Here is a 7092-nt window from a genome sequence, read left to right as displayed (position 1 = left end):
AAAAGACAATGCTAGAGTTTTAGATTAGGTTTTAGGACTGGAGTTAGGAGCTATGCAACCAAATGCATAGCAGCGGCTGGAGAGTCAGAGAGCAACATTGGAGAGCAATGGCTGGGGTCGGCTTAAGTACAAGGCTGTCTTAGCTATGGGAGAAGCCCATAACCTCTTGGGGTGTTAATGCTGTGAATCCCTCCATTGCAGGTTCAGGTTGTATATATGTCTAAATAAACCATATACAGTGGTACCTCAGGTTAAGAACTTAATTTGTTCTGGAGGTCCGATCTTAATCTGAAACTGTTCTTAACCTGAGGTACCACTTTAGCTAATGGGGCCTCCTGCTGCTGCCGTGCCGCTGCCGCATGATTTCTGTTCTCATCCTGAAGTAAAGTTCCTAACCCAAGGTACTATTTCTGGATTAGCAGAGTCTGTAACCTGAAACGTCTGTAACCCGAGGTACCACTGTATCACAAAGACACCACAGTCTCTGCTGTGCCTCATTTCCAAAAGGAAACACGGTCCCTGGCTAAGCACACCTGGAACCCCTGAAATCTCGCACTGATGAGAAAACTGGAGGTGGCATGTAATGGTATGTTTCAGGCAGCTCAGGTTTTGCCAAGGTTAATTGCAAAGAAGCTGGCAATTTTGCAAAGAAGCTGAGGTTTTGCAAGGCCCTAAGGGAGGGAGAGAATTTTGTATAATTAATAAAATAATAAGCTTACATGTTGCACAGAAAGAGTTGGTAAACATCAGAACTGTGATGCTTCAGACTGCAGGCAACAATCAGTTTGTAATTTCCTCAAGTAGAAAAATTATCAGCTTGAAAAAGGCTAGTTCAACAGAAATAAATATCTAATGTAGCCATCTCCCTGGTGAGACTGACATGTAGACCAACACAGTAGCATAGCGTGTGTTGCCAGTGCTCCGGGCAAGGTTTCGCTCCCTAGCCCTCTTGCATGTGTTGCACAGGAGGCAACAAGAGGACTTTGTTGTGCCCCTGAAGCATTATTAGGATAATAGAAAACTTCAGCAAGGTGGCAGGTTTTAAATTGAACACATCAGAGACGAAATTATTGACCAAAAATGTGCCAATCCAAGAAAGGGAAGATTTAGAGGAAACATTTGGGTTGAAAATCTGCAATAAAGCAAAATACCTGGGCACCCTCCTTCATGGATCACTGCCTTGCCGTGGTGAAGGGGCTTGAATAACTCGGAGAAGCTATGAGCAGGGCCACCCAAGATGGACAGGTCACAGTGGACAGTTTTGACCAAATGTGAGCCACCTGGAGCAGGAACCGGCAAGCCACTCCAGTATCCCTGCCAAGAAAACTCCATGGACAAAGACAACAGGCATATAAAAGTTATGATGCTGGAAGATGTGTCCCTTAAGTCGGAAGGCGTCCAACATGCTACTGAGGAAGAGTAGAGGACAAGTACAAGTAGATCCAGAGCTGATGAAGCAGCTGGGCCAAAGCCGAAATATCGCTCAGTTGCAGATATGCCTGGAAGCGAAAGGAAAGTCCAATGCTGTAAAGAAAAATATTGCATAGGAACCTGGAATGTAAGAACCATGAACCTGGGTAAGTTGGATGTGGTCAAAAATGAGATGGCAAGAATAAATATTGACATCCTGGGCATCAGTGAACTAAAATGGAAATGGCCGAATTCAGTTCGGATGACCATCATATCTACTACTGTGGGCAAGAATCCTGTAAAAGAAATGGAGTGGCCCTCATAGTCAACAAAAGAGTGGCGAAAGCTGTACTGGGATGCAATCTCAAAAATGATAGAATGATTTCAATACGAATCCAAGGAAAACCTTTTAACATCACAGTAATCCAAGTTTATGGACCAACTACTGGTGCTGAAGAAACTGAAATTGACCAGTTCTATGAAGACTTACAACACCTTCTAGAAATGACACCAAAGAAGGATGTTCTTCTCATTATAGGGGATTGGAATGCTAAAGTAGGGAATCAAGAGATAAAAGGAACAACTGGCAAGTTTGGCCTTGGAGTTCAAAACAAAGGAGGGCAAAGGCTAATAGACTTCTGCCAAGAGAACACGCTGGTCATCACAAACACTCTTTTCCAACAACACAAGAGACAACTCTACACATGGACATCACCAGATGGGCAGCATCGAAATCAGATTGATTACTGGTATATTCTCTGCAGCCAAAGATGGAGAAGCTCTATACAGTCAGCAAAAACAAGACCTGGAGCTGACTGTGGCTCAGATCATCAGCTTCTTATAGCAAAATTCCAGCTTAAACTGAAGAAAGTAGGAAAAACCACTGGGCTGGTAAGATACAATCTAAATCAAATCCCTTATGAATACACAGTGGAAGTGAGGAACAGGTTTAAGGATTTAGATTTGGTGGACAGAGTGCCTGAAGAACTATGGATGGAGGCTCGCAACATTATACAGGAGGCAGCAATGAAAACCATCCCAATGAAAAGGAAATGCAAGAAAGCAAAGTGGCTGTCCATTGAGGCCTTACAAATAGCGGGGGAGAGAAGGGAGATAGTGAAAGATACAGGAAACTGAATGCAGATTTCCAAAAAATAGCAAGGAGAGACAAGAAGGCCTTCTTGAACGAGCAATGCAAAGAAACAGAGGAAAACAATAGAAAGGGAAAAACCAGAGATCTGTTCAAGAAAATTGGAGACATGAAAGGAACATTTTGTACAAAGATTACCATAATAAAGGACAAAAGTGGAAAGGACCTAACAGAAGCAGAAGACATCAAGAAGAGGTGGCAAGAATACACAGAGGAATTATACCAGAAAGAAATGGATGTCTCGCACACTCCAGGTAGTGTGGTTGCTGACCTTGAGCCAGACATCCTGGAGAGTGAAGTCAAATGGGCCTTAGAAAGCACTACTAATAACAAGGCCAGTGGAAGTGATGGTATTCCAGCTGAACTATTTAAAATTTTAAAAGATGATGCTGTTAAGGTGCTACACTCAATATGCCAGCAAGTTTGGAAAACTCAGCAGTGGAGAAGATCAGTCTACATCCCAGTCCCAAAGAAGGGCAGTGCCAAAGAATGCTCCAACTACCGCACAATTGCACTCATTTCACACGCCAGCAAGGTTATGCTTAAAATTCTACTAGGCAGGCTTAAGCAGTATGTGGACCAAGAACTCCCAGAAGTGCAAGCTGGATTTCGAAGAGGCAGAGGAACCAGAGACCAAATTGCAAACATGCGCTGGATTATGGAGAAAGCTAGAGAGTTCCAGAAAGATGTCTACTTCTGCTTCATTGACTATGCAAAAGCCTTTGACTATATTGACCACAGCAAACTATGGCAAGTTCTTAAAGAAATGGGAGTGCCTGATCACCTCATCTGTCTCCTGAGAAATCTCTATGTGGGACAAGAAGCTACAGTTAGAACTGGATATGGAACAACTGATTGGTTCAAAATTGGGAAAGGAGTACGACAAGGCTGTATATTGTCTCCCTGCTTATTTAACTCATATGCAGAATTCATCATGCGAAAGGCTGGGCTGGATGAATCCCAAGCCGGAATTAAGATTGCTGGAAGAAATATCAACTACCTCAGATATGCAGATGACACAACCTTGATGGCAGAAAGTGAGGAGGAATTAAAGAACCTTTTAATGAGGGTGAAAGAGGAGAGTGCAAAATATGGTCTGAAGCTCAACATCAAAAAAATGAAGATCATGGCCACTGGGCCTATCACCTCCTGGCAAATAGAAGGGGAAGAGATGGAGGCAGTGAGAGATTTTAGTTTCTTGGGCTCCATGATCACTGCAGATGGTGACAGCAGTCACGAAATTAAAAGACGCCTGCTTCTTGGGAGAAAAGCAGTGACAAACCTAGACAGCATCTTAAAAAGGAGAGACATCACCTTGCCAACAAAGTTCCGTATAGTTAAAGCTATGGTTTTCCCAGTAGTGATGTACGAAAGTGAGAGCTGGACCATAAAGAAGGCTGATCGCTGAAGAATTGATGCTTTTGAATTATGGTGCTGGAGAAGACTCTTGAGAGTCCCATGGACTGCAAGAAGATCAAACCTATCCATTCTTAAGGAAATCAGCCCTGAGTGCTCACTGGAAGGACAGATCCTGAAGCTGAGGCTCCAATACTTTGGCCACCTCATGAGAAGAGAAGACTTCCTGGAAGAGACCCTGATGTTGAGAAAGACTGAGGGCACAAGGAGAAGGGGACAACAAAGGATGAGATGGTTGGACAGTGTTCTTGAAGCTACCAGCATGAGTTTGACCCAACTGCGGGAGACAGTGGAAGACAGGAGTGCCTGGTGTGCTCTGGTCCATGGGGTCACAAAGAGTCGGACACGAGGGGGGCCACCAGGGGGCGCCTTGGAAGATGGCCGACAATAACATCTCTCCGACCCACACGAAGTAATTAAGAGGCTGATATGGGAGTATGCAGCCTCCCCCCCGCAAGGAGATGGGGGGGCTGCCTTGCCAGCGGTGCCCATAACTCACCCCCAGATACAGGGGGTGCGGGCACTTGGCACGAAGCCCTCGAGTGAGGCCGGCTCTCCCGGACGCCGTCTCTAATTTGCGCACTGGTTCGCATTAGCTTGGAATATATAATTGGAAATATATAATTGGAAAGAAGCTAATGCAAATACATCAAGCAAAGATCGGGAGTAAAGTCTGCTGATTAATGGATTTCTGGGAGCGGAGTGACGGGCTGAACAATAAATCAAGTGAAGAATCATCATTAAAAGATTGAGAGCCAGTGTGGTGTAGTGGTTAAGAGCGGTAGTCTCGTAATCTGGGGAACCGGGTTCACGTCTCCGCTCCTCCATATGCAGGTGCTGGGTGACCTTGGGCCAATCACACTTCTTTGAAGTCTCTCAGCCCCACTCACCTCACAGAGTGTTTGTTGTGGGGGAGGAAGGGAAAGGAGAATGTTAGCCGCTTTGAGACTTCTTAAAGGGAGTGAAAGGCGGGATATCAAATCCAAACTCTTCTTCTTCTCTTCTTCTACTGGTACGTTGGAGTGAAACGGAAAGGGGGGGGAGGAAAAAATATTATCTTATGTGAGTACCAATAACCCTCCCCTCCAGAAAGAAGAATCGTTGCAAATAATTAATCACAAGCAGGAGATCAAGAACTGTGTGGAAATGATCAAAGAGAGGATTGGTAGAAACATCGGGGAATGGAAAGTTTTATGACGCAGTTACAAATGGCGTTTCGCTAAGACAGGCTTGCCTATAGAAGGACAAGGGGGAGGAGGACCAGGATCATTGGAATGTGAATGTATGGTTATCGGAATGTGATCTTGACCTGGCAGGGGCCCTTGATATATGTTTGGCAAGCCTGGGGAAATCTGGACAGACGGAGAGAATGTTCTTCATGGGGGTGCGGAAATGGCGTCTGTTCTTTATGTGATATGATTTTTGGAGAGTGTAAAACCCACACAGAGGATGTTTGTTTTCAACCCGCTTGTGAAGATTATCAGAGATCGCAAAGGAATACATGATAACAACAAGAAGATGAGGAAAGTAACAAAGAGACTATCTGGACAGAACTGGATGTTGTTGTTGTTTAGTCGTTTAGCCTCCCGCAATTTGGTCAAACTCATGCTGGTAACCTCGAAAACACTGGATAGAACTGTTTAATTAAAGCAGTAACATGAGTGATGTTTGGTCCTCTTTCAGAGCTTGATGTATGGGTACCCCCCAACAAAAATATAAAAATCTGGCTGTATAATTCGGAATTAATGTGATGTGGAATTGATGTGATTTGATTGTTAATAAAAATTATATTTTAAAAAACCACCAAAGAGTTGGACACAACTAAACGACTAAACAACAACAAAGGATGATATGTCTTTGATGTATTGATGTAATTATGCATAATAAAAACAAAAACAAAAATCCTTCCAGTAGCACCTTAAAGACCAACTAAGTCAGTTCTTGGTATGAGCTTTCGTGTGCATGCACACTTCTTCAGATACACTGAAACAGAAGTTTCCAGACCCTTCTATATAGTGAGAAGGTGGGGAAGGGTATGGAAGGAAATTTTTTTGTTTTGACTATGGCAGACCAACATGGCTACCTATCTGTAACTATGCATAATAAAGTAATTAGTACATGGGAGGGGAAAAGACTGGTAATGCACATCCCCCGCTGGTAGTTTGAAGTGGTACATTCCACTCTCCCACCGCATTCTGTTGCACAAGTTGACCCAGCCTAATAAAGCCATTCTTGTGAATGTCCTTTCCTTTGATCTAGCTCCTTCAGCAATTTAAAGTTTTCCCTTAGAGATAATCTTGCTTGGGAAAGCACAGTGAGGAAATAAATGTTAATTAACTAATCCAGAATGCGGCAGGTAGACTGGTGAATGGGAGTGTCCGCTGAGACCACATAGCATTGGTCCTGAAAGACCTACATTGGCTCCCAGTATGTTTCCGAGCACAATTCAAAGTGTTGGTGCTGACCTTTAAAGCCCTAAACAGCCTTTGCCCAGCATCTCCACCCCCATCGTTCTGCCCAGACACTGAGGTCCAGCTCCAAGGGCCTTCTGGCAGCTCCCTCACTGCGAAAAGTGAGGTTACAGGGAACCAGGCAGAGGGCCTTCTCGGTAATGGTGCCCTCCCTGTGAAACACCCTCCCGTCAGATGTCAGGGTAATAAAAAACTACCTGACTTTTAGAAGACATCTGTTGGCAACCCTGTATTGTGAAATCTTTAATGTCTAATGTTTTACCCCTTTTATGTGCTGTAAGCTGCCCAAAGTGGCCAGATGGGTGGGGTATAAATAATGAAATTATTTTTATTACTGTACTAGCATGTTTGGTAATTCCAGTTAGTACCAAGATATTCCCTGCAGTGCTGTCTTTGATCTTAAAGCAGGAAAAATGGAGATAAGTCGCTGAACCAAAGTCTTCCCAGTACAGTCATACCTCGGGTTACAGCTGCTTCAGGTTGCGTTTTTTTGGGTTGCGGACCGCCGAAACCCGTAAGTACCGGAACAGGTTACTTCCAGGTTTTGGCAGTCGCGCATGCGCAGAAGCGCTAAATCACTCTTTGTGCATGCGCAGAAGTGTCGAATCGCAACCCGTGTGCGCGCAGATGTGCAGACGTGGGTTG

Source organism: Podarcis melisellensis, assembly GCF_964234715.1.
Source record: "Podarcis melisellensis genome assembly, chromosome: 8".
Lineage (NCBI taxonomy): Eukaryota > Metazoa > Chordata > Lepidosauria > Squamata > Lacertidae > Podarcis > Podarcis melisellensis.
The sequence above is the reverse complement of the archived record's forward strand: the minus strand, read 5'-3'. Positions refer to the sequence as shown.